General features: G+C 44.2%; 1 protein-coding gene across 1 annotated transcript in view; it reads right to left on the bottom strand.

Moving 5' to 3' along the window:
• Window positions 1-14380, bottom strand: part of LOC126101125 (uncharacterized) — a 149505-nt gene that overhangs the window by 32416 nt on the left and 102709 nt on the right. The gene's annotated exons all lie outside the window — the stretch shown is intronic.

Below are 14380 nucleotides of genomic sequence, written 5' to 3'. Positions count from 1 at the left end.
CTGATCAAGGTCATTCACGCTTCAGGTAACTAAACTTAACAAGAAAATTAGAAAGAAATTACCACGGACCGTAGTGATTGCTCCCGTGATGGCCGCAAGGTTAGTAAGGAGTTTTTGCAGGAGGGTTCAAATGGTTTAAATGGCTCTGAGCAATGTGGGACTTAACATCTGAGGTCATCAGTCCCCTGGAACTTAGAACTACTTAAACCTAACTAACCTAAAGACATCACACACATCCATGCCCGAGGCAGGATTCGAACCTGCGACCGTAGCGGTCGCGTGGGTCCAGACTGAAGCGCCTAGAACTGCTCGGCCACACCGGGCGGCTTTGTAGTAGGGCGACCATTCCTCCACGAGCCCAACTGACGACTACTGGATCGTCGTTGATGCATGTCGACGTGCTGCAATACAGCTCCTCGACGCACCCACGCACTCCCAATGGGATTTGAGTGAGGGAAACAGGCAGGGCGGTCCATTCATCCACCTGTGCAGACGCGGACTGTCATCCACAAAAATGAAGTAAGCGCCACATGGGGAAGCAATATTACTGGACATACCCCGATATGGCGAAAGGTGAGAACACGTAATGCATCCAGAAACACTGTCGAACATGGTCGTGTTGAAGGTCAAGGTAATACGGTGTGGTGGTAATCTGGAAATTTCTGTTAAGTTCCTCTGCGGCCAAACTGCTGAGGTCATCGATGTCTAGGCTTCCACACCACTTAAACTAACTTAGGTTAAGGACAACACACACACCCATGCCCGAGGAAGGACTCGAACCTCCGACGTGGAGAGCCGCGCGAACCATGGCAAGGCGCCTGAGACCGCGCGGCTACCCCGCGTGGCTGGTACGGTTTGGGAAGGTATAAAGTGTATGGGCTCCAAATCTTTGAACACGGTACCCTCACCAGTCAACGTGATTGTGGAACTTTACTCCTTCCTCGTGTGCGTCTTTTCAGGGGTGAATTCAGCCAGACTTCATTTTTATGGGTGACAATGGATGACCACATCGAATAGAGCACGTGCAAGAGGTCTTGGAACGAGAGGATATTCGGAGAATGGACTGGTCTTACAGTTGCCCTGACTGAAATCCTATCGAGGACGTGTGGGCTGCGTTGGGGAGACGTATTTCAGTACGTCCAAAAAATGGTTCAGCTGGCTCTGAGCACTATGGGACTTAACATCTGAGGTCATCAGTCCCCTAGACAAATTAACCTAACGACATCACACACATCCATGCCCGAGGCTGGATTCGAACCTGCGACCTTAGCAGCAGCGTAGTTCAGGATTGCTGGAGGAAGTAATGCCCCACCCTAAAAACTCCTTACCAACGTTGTGCTGTTCTCATACTCTACGAAATGCCGCTACCGTCCTTCTGGAATGTCAAGGGGACACAACAAACCGCGGTGTATCTGTGTAATTATTATGCAGAATTATTATTTAATTTAGGGGCGACTAGACACTTCAACACAAAAGAAAACGAGAACAGCTGCCAACATGAGCAAGTAAATATCCTCGGAGTAGTGGTGCAACTTAAATCACTTAATAAAAGCAAGTCTTCTGGTCCAGACTGTATACCAATTAGGTTCCTTTAGGAGTATGCTGATGCATTAGCTCCATACTTAACAATCATATACAACCGTTCACATGAACTGCTGAGTGCTATTGACAAGGGATTTCAGATCGATTCCGTATTCCTGGATTTCCGGAAGGCTTTTGACACTGTACCACACAAGCGGCCCGTAGTAAAATTGCGTGCTTATGGAATATCGTCTCAGTTATGTGACTGAATTTGCGATTTCCTGTCAGAGAGGTCACAGTTCATAGTAATTGACGGAAAGTCATCGAGTGAAGCAGAAGTGATTTCTGCTGTTCCTTATCTATATAAACGATTTTGGAGACAATCTGAGCAGCCGTCTTCGGTTGTCTGCAGTTGACGCTGTCGTTATCGAGCCATCAGAAGATCAACACAAACAGCAAAACGATCTAGAAAAAATATCTGAATGGTGCAAAAAGTGGCAGTTGACCCTAAATAACGAAAATGTGAGGTCGTCCACGTAACTACTAAAAGAAACTCGTTAAACTTCGGTTGCACGATAAATCAGTCTAATCTAAAAGCCGCAAATTCAACTAAATACCTAGGTATTACAATAACGAACAACTTAAATTGGAAAGAACACATAGAAAATGCTGTAGGGAAGGCTAACCAAAGGCTGCGTTTTATTGACAGGACACTTAGAAAATGTAACAGACCTACTAAGGAGACTGCCTACACTACGCTTGTCCGTCCTCTTTTAGAATACTGCTGCGCTGTGTGGGATCCTTACCAGATAGGACTGACGGAGTACATCGAAAAAGTTCAAAGAATGGCAGCACGTTTTGTATCATCGGGAAATATGAGAGAGAGTGTCACAGAAATGATACAGTATTTGGGCTGAAAATCATTAAAAGAAAGGCGTTTTTCGTTGCGACGGAATCTTCTCACGAAATTCCAATCACCAACTTTCTCCTCCGAATGCGAAAATATTTTGTTGACACCGATCTACATAGGGCGGAACGATCACCACGATAAAATAAGGGAAATCAGAGTTCGTACGAAAAGATATAGGTGTTCATTCTTTCCGCGCCCTATACGAGATTGGAATAATAGAGAATTGTGAAGGTGGTTCGATGAACCCTCTGCCAGGCACTTAAATGTGATTTGCAGAGTATCCATGTAGACGTAGATGTAGATGAACAATAACAACAAACAGGATTAGCGTTGCCACACTATAACAAACACACTCTAGTTCCCTGATGTTACATCAATGCCCGTTCCCAACTGGCCATGGTTGATTGGCTAGATAGGTGCCTTCAATAACTGCTTACACAACATTACTAATTTACGTAATTTATTAGTAATAGTTCACCATGAACAACAAATCTTAAAACACTTCATAAAAGACTGATTAAATAACTGCTTCTCTGGGTAATAAATTCTCAACCAATAACAGTAGGATACATCATTTCCAAATAAAAACTTACAGAATCGTAATGGTAGAAAGGTACCTTTCAAACTTCAAAATTAACTTTCATTTAACACGCAGGTATAAAACCATATACAAAACTGAATTTCAGATCTATCCAATGAGTAATCCTGATAAAATTATGTTCACAAATAAGAAATATAATAACTTTAAGACAACACCCATCCGGCATTGGCCACACCTTTACACACTCGTCAGTTCCTTTGAAAAGTGACAGTTACTGCTCAGTCTCCACACAGAAGCACTCTAACACCGCAGAAGTCACTGAAGGTTAATACACGTACCGTATTCCACTACTTTCTTCTCCAATATCATGGTATTCTTATTGTGGGCGAACATGCTACAGCACAGCGTGTCCAGGTTGGGCCCACGCCGTCTTGTTTATCTGCTGTGGCAAAACACCCACAAACGACACCGGCCACAGCTCGCCATAATTGCGCCCATAGAATTGCAGAGCCCACGGCTTACCGTTCCACAGCAGCGTTGAATTCCCAAGCGTCTCGGTTTCACCATCAGTTCACAACCACAGAGTGCGTAAATTATTCAATGCACAATTCGGACCATCCGTACCCCAACACACTGCCGTTCTGTCTTCCTCGCTCGGTACTCTCCAACCCTCCTCACTTCATCACCAGGAGTCCACTCGCCGCCAACTCGGCGCCCCAGTATCTCTGGCGAGGCCAATATTGACCTTAACACTCGCGGCCGGAACACAATCGTGCCGAAAATCGGCACATTATTGCCTCTAAATAAATCATTTCTGTTAGTCTCACTGCGTGTTTCTCTCAGTTTCCTTCAGTATTATACTTTAGCAGTTATTTCTATTTATGACCCACGTTTCGTAGCTGCATATTACTTGGCAGTGATGTATCACGCGAAAGTTACTTTCGTTCTTAAATTTTGCACACCAGTGTAGTTACCTGCACCTGTAAGTACTGTGGTGCGGTACATTACGACTCATCACGCATTTCTACAACAAACACTGCTAAGGATCATGTAGGTAACAGAAACCTTGAATCTAGATATTCAGATAACTTGTTGTTGGAACAGATCATGAGGAATGTTTTAAATTTTCGTTTCAACTGGCAGGGATCCTAAACTTATTTAATACCTTTGCATCTGCGTACCCATCTCAATTTTGCACTCCAGACAAGGATGTACAGTCAACATGAAAATTATTAGAGTATCTTGTATTGTGATTTTGCAGATCATAGTTGAACTGAAACTAATTTTTATAATCAGCAACAAATACCGTTAAGGAGTAAACATATGCGTTAGTGACTTTAAAAATTCCAAGATTGTTAAAAAGGCTCCTGCAAGAGGTACAGTGATCTAAGTCACCCATTATTCTTACTAATCGCTTCTGCTGGACAAGCACATAACTTACTTTAGATGTGTTATGCCAGAATATAACTGCGTAAAATAAAGAAGAAAGCTTTAGAGTTTTATGTCCAGTCGACAAATACACTCATGCTCAATAATTAAGGATAATGCTGATACATGGCGAAACAATGCTCTGGTGGGAGGTTGGCGGGTTTAAATCACCTCGCGGTATGACCATACGGAGCATTTGACCTGCAGTCGTCGCACGGTGCCGCTGCCGTTAGTCCACATACGCAGAGGTGTGTTGGTGCCTGTCAGAGTACAATGTAGCGAGTAAGTGTGCAGACGTTTTCAGACCTGCTAACGGTGACTGTGTGTTGAAAATGGCTCAAAGAACACTTATTGATGATGTTATGAGGGGTTGAATACTTGGACGACTGGAGGCTGGTCAAACACAGCAGTCGTAGAACGGACCCTCCGTGTGCCACAAAGTGTGATCTTAAGATTATGGCAACGATTCCAGCAGACAGGAAACGTGTCCAGCGCTACAGTACGGGACGTCCACAGTGTACAACACCACAAAAAGACCGATATCTCGCCATCAGTGTACCCAGACGGCCACGGAGTACTGCAGGTAGCCTTGCTCGTGACCTTACCGCAGCCACTGGAACAGTTGTCTCTAGACACACAGTCTACAGACGACTGAACAGACATGGTTTATTCGCCCGGAGACCTGCAAGGTGCATTCCACTGACCCCTGGTCACAGGAGAACCCGTAAAGCCTGGTGTCAAGAAAACATTACATGGTCATTGGAACAGTGGTCCCATGTTATGTTCACGGACGTATCCAGATACAGTCTGAATAGTGATTCTCGACGGGTTTTCATCTGGCGTGAACCAGGAACCAGATACCAACCGCTTAATGTCCTTGAAAGGGACCTGTATGGAGGTCGTGGTTTGATGGTGTGGAGTGGGATTATGATTGGTGCACGTACACCCCTGCATGTCTTTGACAGAGGAACTGTAACAGGTGAGGTGTATCGGGGCGTCATTTTGCGCCAGTATGTCCGCCTTTTCAGGGGTGCAGAGGGTCCCATCTTCCTCCTGATGGATGATAACGCACGGCCCCATCAAGCTGCCATCGTGGAGGAGTAACTTGAAACAGAAGATATCAGGCGAATGGAGTGGCCTGCCTGTTCTCCAGACTTATACCCCATCGAGCACGTCTGGGATGCTCTCGGTCGACGTATCGCTGCACGTCTTCAAACCCTTAGGACACTTCAGGAGCTCCGACAGGCACTGGTGCAAGAATGGAAGGCTATACCCTAGCAGCTGCTCGACCACCTGATCCAGAATATGCCAACCCGTTGTGCGGCCTGTGTACGTGTGCATGGCGATCATATCCCATACTGATGTCGGGGTACATGCGCAGGAAACAGCGGCGCTTTGTAGCACATGTGTTTCGGGACGGTTTTCTCAACTTATCGCCAATACTGTGGAAGATCTGTGTCGTCTGTGTTCCCTATGTGCCTATGCTATTAGCGCCAGTTTTGTGTAGTGCCACGTTGTGTAGCACCACATACTAGCCTACAATATCCTTAATTTACGACCATGAGTGTAGATCATTAGGAACGGGACACAAGCTTGGAAAGTTTTTCTTTCAAAGGAACCGTTCTGGCATTTGCCTGGATTGATTTCGCGAAATCGCGGAAAACCTAAATCGGGATGGCCGGACGCAGATCTGAATCGTCGTTCTCCCGAATGCGAGTCCAATACGTTGCGCCCTCCTCGCACTGTACGACTGCATAAGACAAGAGGGAGTTTAAGAAATCAAAATAAGCTACTTATGTGGCGATGGATTTATTATAATATACATTATGGAAGTTAACCTTTGTTGTTTACAATTAATTAGAGGATAGTGGGGTAAGACTGGGTACTGGGATGCAACCGGGCACCGTGTTTCTCATGTGACAACGCCCTGTGCTGGAGATATAAACAATTACATTCCACGAGTCAAGATGAAAGAGCGACTATATTGGCGTGTTGTTGCTGTTGCTGTCTACGAAGATAAATTTCCTTTACGGGGTCAACCGAATAATGTTCTTTTGTTTTTAAGCTGCGAATATTTCATAGCCATTACACTTCTAAGAACTCTATTTAGCTAGGATTATCAGTTGATTTGTGAGTGTGTATAGACTAATAAACAATAGGGGCTGGATTTAACAATAACGTACTGTTGTTTCGCTTTTATAACCTCTGCACCTGGGGTAAGACGGGGTACGTTGAGTGGGGCTAGGACCGGGAATGTCGGTTAAAAGAAAAGAAGCAAATAAATGAGAAAATGCTATCACGGAAGAGAAAGTTGTTGTATGGAAGCTCAACACCGCAGAAAAAGATATTATCAAAGCAAATCAATCAAAAAGAGACGCATGTGAAGAGCCAACATAAAAACGGAGTGCCATCATAAAATTATCAGTTTTCGAACAATGATTCTGTGCATGAAGACGATAGAAACAAATCAGGTGTCAACTGCGGATATTGTGACGACGTATTTCGAAACTCTGAAGAATGTGAAGGTTGGATTCAATGCAGAAAATGTGCTGTCACAAAAGCTGCAGTGGAGCGGATGATGGGGAGTGTTGCTTTATATGTGATTTTTGTGAATAATATTGTTAGTTAAATTATATTTCAATAAATATTTCTGATTTTCCACTTGTTTTTCTGTATTCTCCAAAGTTATTTTGAGAGAGGGGACCAAACAGCGAAGTCATCGATCCCATGGGATTAGGGAAGGAAGTTGGCCGTGCCCTTTCAAAGGAACCATCCCGGCTTTTGCCTGAAGCGATGTAGGGAAATCACGGAAAACCGAAATTAGGGCGACCGGACCCGCGTTTGAACCATCGTCCTCCTAAATGTCAATCCAGTGTGCTAACCAATGCGCCACATCGCTCGGTCATATAAGTTAGTATCTGTAGTCGTTCTCACGCCACTACAGTCCGATCCACGAACAATGGCGATTCGCGCATGTCGAGGCACAGACGGGGATTGCATTGTTGACGATTCCAAGCGACAGTTCCGATACGCGCATGCATGTGCTACCCGTATATCCTGCAAATCATGTCTCTCACTTGTGTATCAAGAATTTATCACTTACCGCTGCAGTCAGCGATGACAACGCGCAACAAATGGTTCAAAATAGTTCAAATGGTTCTGAGCACTATGGGACATCTGTGGTCATCAGTCCCCTAGAACTTAGAACTACTTAAACCTAACTAACCTAAGGACATCACACACATCCATGCCCGAGGCAGGATTCGAACCTGCGAACGTAGCAGTCGCGCGGTTCCGGACTGCGCGCCTAGAACCGCTAGACCACCGCGGCCGGCCGCAACAAATGGAATCGAAATTCACTGAACAACTCGCTACTATCACTTTTAATGCTCATATTAGAGCAGTAGAGCGCTCAGTACACTACTAAACGCTCGTTGGCTGTCGAAGATCACGTGACGTACGTGCGCAGAACAAGCCGAAACTCAACCGCCATTATTCTTGACTCCAACTGTAGTGGAGTAAGACCAGGTGATTTGACTTTTGCTATAAAAGAACTCTCATTAAAAAAATACTGAAGCTATGACTTTTGAGGAATAATATGTTGTACCCAATTGAACAATGATTACTTATACTAAATCTGACAGTCTCTAGGTTAAACAGTGTAGCTCTAAATGGCTTTAGAGTGTTAGCTTTCCGATATTTCTCCGTTTTCCCCTATTAGTTGCATAAATGCACACAAGTGCAGCAATTGAAATCAGTAAAAATGACACAATGTGTGATCGTCAAGAACATGATTAAACTACATCATAACTGTTTTTATTTCAACAAAATTATCTTTTTTTAATTACAAATATATTGGTTTAATTATACAATATTAATAAAGCCATTTAAAGCAATTACTTTTAAGAATTATTATTAACTTACTATTACATTCATTAATTAAGTTATTAACTCTTCAGTGTTTGAATCAAAACCAATTCGTATTTTTCCAGCTTACACTAAAGTACAAAGAAAGCAATAAAAAGCCCAGTCTCTGAATTTTAAGTCTCACCTGCCTGGGTACTAAGTACTTTAATACAGACAGACAAGTAGCAGATAGGTAATTAGGTAATTCGTCATACAGCAGATGAAAAAGTCGCCGTGTGTCATTGTATTCATCATTCGATGTTTTCATTACGAGTCTGTTGATATCCAGTGTAGGGTAACAGAAGTTAACGTTATTAAGCGTTTTGCGACTGTGTCAAATGAAAATACAGTGTCAATAGTTTAGCCAATAAAGCTCTCTGGCTATAAAATCTTGCTCCCCCCAAAAACTATCAAGGGACATCATTTTCTGGTGAGATCCTTCCTTCCTAGTCTTCAACCTTGCCCCAATAGGGACAAACAACTGGAATCTTCCTAATAGCGTTTCACAGACCAGTTACTCTATATGAGAATAACAGAAATTGTCTATGAAAAGTAAGCTTACAAACATACATTTATTTGGATATATATATATATATATATATATATATATATATATATATATATACAATAAAACTCACATTCATTCAGCTGGGGTGAACTGGACCAGGATGACAAGGTAACAGATAATGACAGCCAGTGCACTGACCAGCAGCGAGTAGTCGATGGTGAAAAATACAGTGGCGTTGCATCAGAGCAATGCAGATTTTGTGGTCCACCACAGGATGGACCCCAGAACTATACAGCGTTGACTATATGACACAGACGTCCTCAGGAGGATCACACCGGTTGCCGTGTCTGTATCCCTGATCATCGCATATGACATTACCATCATCGACAGCTTGATCTATTTTTGTACGTGAACCACATTGTGGAGCTGGTCGCTTAAGTACTCGAGAGTTCCATTTAATTCTCATTACCACCAGAAGCACTTTATATGCAGTGACCATATGACCTCTCAAGCTGGATGCCAAGATGGCAGCCGTTGGAAGCTGAAAGTGGCTCTAGAGGAACTCGGCAGCACGTCGTAGAGCCATGTGAGCCAACAGCAGCTGGTGAAGTCTTATAGACGCTGAAGGCAATCGAAACACTCCCAGGGATGTCGCAAGGATCACTGGGAGCACCTCCAGGAGGCAAAAGTTGCCGTACCACCACAAAAAAATGTAGCACTGTCCGTGAGGCAAGAACACGTAGGAGGCATGCCCATATGTAGACACACTACTGTAATCTTCCCATTAGTGGTTTGCACAGCAGTTGTTTTGCGTCACAGTGATAGAAATACCTATGAAAAAAATAGTTTACGAATATATGCTTTTTAGATATAAAAATAATCATACTGATGGTCATTGCTTTGGGATGAGCTGGCCCAGGACGACAACGTAAGTTATAATAATGGCCAGTGCATTGACCAGTAGTGAGCGGTCGATGGTGAAGAATCCAGCAGCGCTGAAGCAAAGCGAGGGACTGTACATGGTCCACCGTAGGAAAGCTACCAGGGCCGGGCAGCATCGATCACTTAACACTGACGCCCTCAGGAGGACAACGCCGATGGCTGCGTCTGTATCCCTGATCGCCGCACACGCCAACGCCTTCGTGGACAACTTGGCCGAATGGAAGAAGAGCCACATGATCAAGCCGATCGCTGACCAACACACATGTTCTTCAGAAAACGGCCTCGGTCTCACCACCAACAGCAACATTTCGTATGCAGAAGTTGTGGCGTCCCACAAGGTAAATGCTACGACGGCAGCCACTGGTAGCCCAAAGTGGTTCTGGAGGGACTCGGCAGCGCGTCGTAGAGCCATATGCGCCGCCAGCAGCTGGCGAAGTCTTCCATGGGCTGGAAGTGACCGATACACCCCCACTGGTGACGTTACGACGGCCACTGAAGTACCTCCAGGAGAGTGGAGTTGAGCGTACAAAGTCTGGTCCACAGTTCCAGTACCATCATGACAAAGTGCAAGCTTATCAGTGAGTCAAAACACACATAGATGGCATAGAAGATGGGCAAACCGATTCCGACACACCCTGGAACCATGGTGAGTAATGCTACTGCTACAGCCGTAAAGTTAACAGCCAGGAGAAAACCTCCTATTATCTTCCCTTTTCGAAACACTCCGCTGCAGAGTGAAAATCTCATTTTGGATCTTCCCTTTTCGTTTGTCCTTTGCTGGCAGGTGGAGATCCGCATATTTCAGCTCTCTGGAGAAACTCTGTAGATGATCCAAGCTTGTCACGGTGCACAGTCCCAACGTCAAAAGAAGTTGGACTGTTCCTAATAAGCCATCAACTAATTCTACAAGTGTGAGGACCTCTGACCTCTCACCGATATTTCGCAAGCGTGCTGAAGAAATGAGGAATACCAGGAACCAGAAAAAGGAGGGGGTCATTAGTTTCCTGCATAGATTCTTCTTTCGATTCTTGCAGCAGGTCTCTGGGATAGGGGCCAATCCACACAGCTGCCACAATCTGTATAATGGTGTTACGGCCACAGGGAACTCCATTGATCTCCTTCCGTAACGAGTGCAGCTGCGTCTTCGCTTCGAGTTGCAAAAGTGCTATTACTTCCAGCAGCGGGGGAGATTTTACATGACATGTGAGGACCACATGTGGTGACTTTCCTGACGAGAACTGGTGTTACTACCCACTGGAACGTTATGCTTTAGCAGTTCGCTGATGGGCCGCTAACACGAATGCACATTTGCGTGCTTTGCCGTGTCACTGTCCGTACTGGCAACATCTTGTTTGCGGATGGCGTGCAGAGATAGCTTGAATTTCAAATACACCGCTCTCGGCCACTGTCCGACGCTACGTTTATCGTTGCCAGTCGCTGTGCAGCCAAGGTTCAGGTACCTCTACAAAGAAAATAATCAATCCAGTGAACAAGCCGTAAGCTGTGACTGACACATTTTCCGACATGTTTACTAAGTTTGTTAATTTTATGTTCCGTGGATCATTTCTGTGATTAATCATAATGATGTGGACCGGGTCATGACTCATTCATATTACAGAGTCATACATAAATAAGGCTACATGCTGACAATTTAGAAGTTTTCTTCCCCATTCCGTTTGTTTTCGTTTTCAGTTGTGAATTAACAATTCCTGTTCACCACCTTTCACTTATTACATAAACAGGTATTTTTCGACGCAATAGAAGAGCTGTAAGGACAAACGTTTCTAGTTTGGTTTCCAAATTTACGTTCGCTATCTGTCAGGCATTTAATATCATTTGATGAATGATAAAAATTCAGGTGGCAGCACTGTGCACCCCTTTTTGTGCTAAAGGCAACCTTAATGTGGAGTAATGACTGTCAACTTTTTGTTATGGTATTGTAATTAGGCACATCGTCGTTACTTTGAATTGTACTAAATTTTTTATAACATACGAGGTGTGATCAAAAAGTAACGAGAATTTTTGTTTTTCTTAAAGAATCGGTGTTTATTCATCATCAAATACACTAGTGGCAGCGCTTTTTCCAATCTTGGAAGCACTTCTGGAACTCACTTTTCGTGAGTTCGTTCAAATCCTTCAGCGATTCTCTTTTTCTTTCATCAACGGTGGCAGAATGAAGTTCTTTCATGGTTCTCGTTAGTGCCGGAAATAGAAATAAATCGTAGAGGTGCATGGTCCGTGAATACGGTGACTGAGGCAACATAACGCTTTTTTTTTGCCAAAAATCGCGAAAAACATTGAGCTGTGAGCGGGAGCATTATCGTGATGCAGTTTCCACTTATTGTTTTGCCACAACTCCGGTTGTTTTTTTTCGGACTGCTTCATGCTAACGACAAGTAATTCTAGATAGTATTCCTTATTGACCGTCCGACGATAAGGTTGGAACTCTTGATACACTACCCATTGGAATTGAAGAAAACAGTGAGAAGAACCTTCACATGTTATCGAACTTGTCGAATTTTTCCCGGTTTTGCCTCTTCAGGCAGTTGCCATTGCGATGACTGGGCCTTGGCTTCGACGTCATATCCGCATACCTATACTCCGTCACCTGTCACAACCTTATTTAGACGCTCCGGATCGTCGTCGATTTCATTCAGCAGTTTCTGAGAGATGTATACGCGATCTCGGTTTTCGTCAGAAGTTAACAGTTTCGAAACAAGATTTGCTGATACATTTCATGCCCAAAAGACCTGAATAATTGCGTGTCATGAGCCAAAGGATATGCCGACATCATCAGCATCCTCTCTGATTGTGATTGGGCGATTTTACACAGCCAGTTTCCTTACTTCTTCCACACAATCATCAATAATTGCTATGCTAGGGCGTTCTGGCCGGTCGTCGTTTTCAACGCTTTCTCGATTCTCTTTGAAACGATTATACCACTCGTAAAACTCTAATTTTACTCGTAGTAGATTCACCAAAAGCCACAGTCAACATGTCGAAGGCGGTGCTGCACGTTATTACATTTTTCACGCAAATTTAATGCAAATTCTTTAATCCACCTTTTTCGACAGTAAAAATTCGCCGAGCACTCCAAAACACATATAACCTTTTCTACTATCAACAATAAACTAAATACTCAAAACATCTGAAACTGCAAACATACATCAGAAGCATGTGTACCAAAAAAATATAAAAAAATTGAAAATCGGATGTATAAAGCCCATGAAATTAAAAAAAAGTCGTTACTCTTTGATCACACCTCATACTTCATGAACGAAAGAATATACGAGGGGCGTTCAGTAATGCAACACATTTTTTTGTCACCTAGTTTCGCTTGAAAGATACGGAATTTGTTGCAGGAGTTCGTCAAGCTTCCCGCTTGAGGCCCTGTAACTTCATGAAGTTCCAATTTTTTATTCGTTTTGTTCGTCATTATTTGTTGCAGAGAGCTGTCATTTAGTTTCTTTTCTCGGAAAACTGAAGCATCGAAGGTATTCATAAGCACTTGCAGAATGTCGAGGAGGGCTGGCAATGAACAAAAGCACGGTGAGTCGTTGGGCGAGGCGTTTGTTGTCTCATTGCAACAAGGTCGCGCAAATATGTCCGATCTCCCCACTTACCGGCCGGCCGCATGCAGCTTGACTCCTGCGATGCTGAAACGTACAGATCACAATCAAAAACCTCGTTGCAGAAATGGACGTCTCTGTTGATAGTGCTGACACATTTGTCCGCCTAACAGACGACCATAAGGAGCAACGAAGGACCATCTGTGCGCAATAGCTTGCGCGTTACGAGCCTGATAATGCCAATTTCTTTGTCGAAAATAGCGATAGGCGATGTAAAGCGACTTCATCATTTCGAACTGGAAATGAAACGGCAATACATGTAGTGGCGCCACGCCATATTTCCTCCGAAGATGGGGTTCAAAGTCGCACCCTCAACTGGTAAAGCCGTGGCGACGGTCTTCTGGAACTCACGCTGCTGCTACGGTCGCAGGTTCTAATCCTGCCTCGGGCATGGATGTGTGTGATGTCCTTAGGTTGGTTAGGTTTAAGTAGTCTAGGGGTCTGATGACCTCTTATGTTAAGTTCCATAGTGCTCAGAGCCATATGAACAATTTGAAGAATATTGTGCTACCTTCAGGAAACTGAAGAAACGATTTCACCTTGTTCGTTGCCACAAAAATGCTAACTAACTTCTCCTTCTCCATGACACCGCAAAGCCATACAAGCTCAAAAAAAAAAGTCAATGGACTGTTCTTCGCCGGCCGGAGTGGCCGTGCGGTTCTAGGCGCTACCGTCTGGAACCGCGGGACCTTTACGGTCGCATGTTCGAATCCTGCCTCGGACATGGATGTGTGTGATGTCCTTAGGTTAGTTAGGTTTAAGTAGTTCTAAGTTCTAGGGGACTGATGACCTCAGAAGTTGAGTCCCATAGTGCTCAGAGCCATTTTTGACTGTTCTTCCCCTTCTACCTTACAGACCGGATCTCGCACCTTAGGACTTCCATCTGTTTGCCCCAGTGAATGAAGCACTTCGCGGGAAGCAGTACGTGGATGATGCGGAGGTTACTGATGCAACAAGACGTTGGCCCCGGGGTCAAAAATGGTTGAAATGGCTCT

The sequence above is a fragment of the Schistocerca cancellata genome, chromosome 9, assembly GCF_023864275.1.
Source record: "Schistocerca cancellata isolate TAMUIC-IGC-003103 chromosome 9, iqSchCanc2.1, whole genome shotgun sequence".
Lineage (NCBI taxonomy): Eukaryota > Metazoa > Arthropoda > Insecta > Orthoptera > Acrididae > Schistocerca > Schistocerca cancellata.
This window is presented reverse-complemented; position numbering and strand designations above follow the sequence as displayed.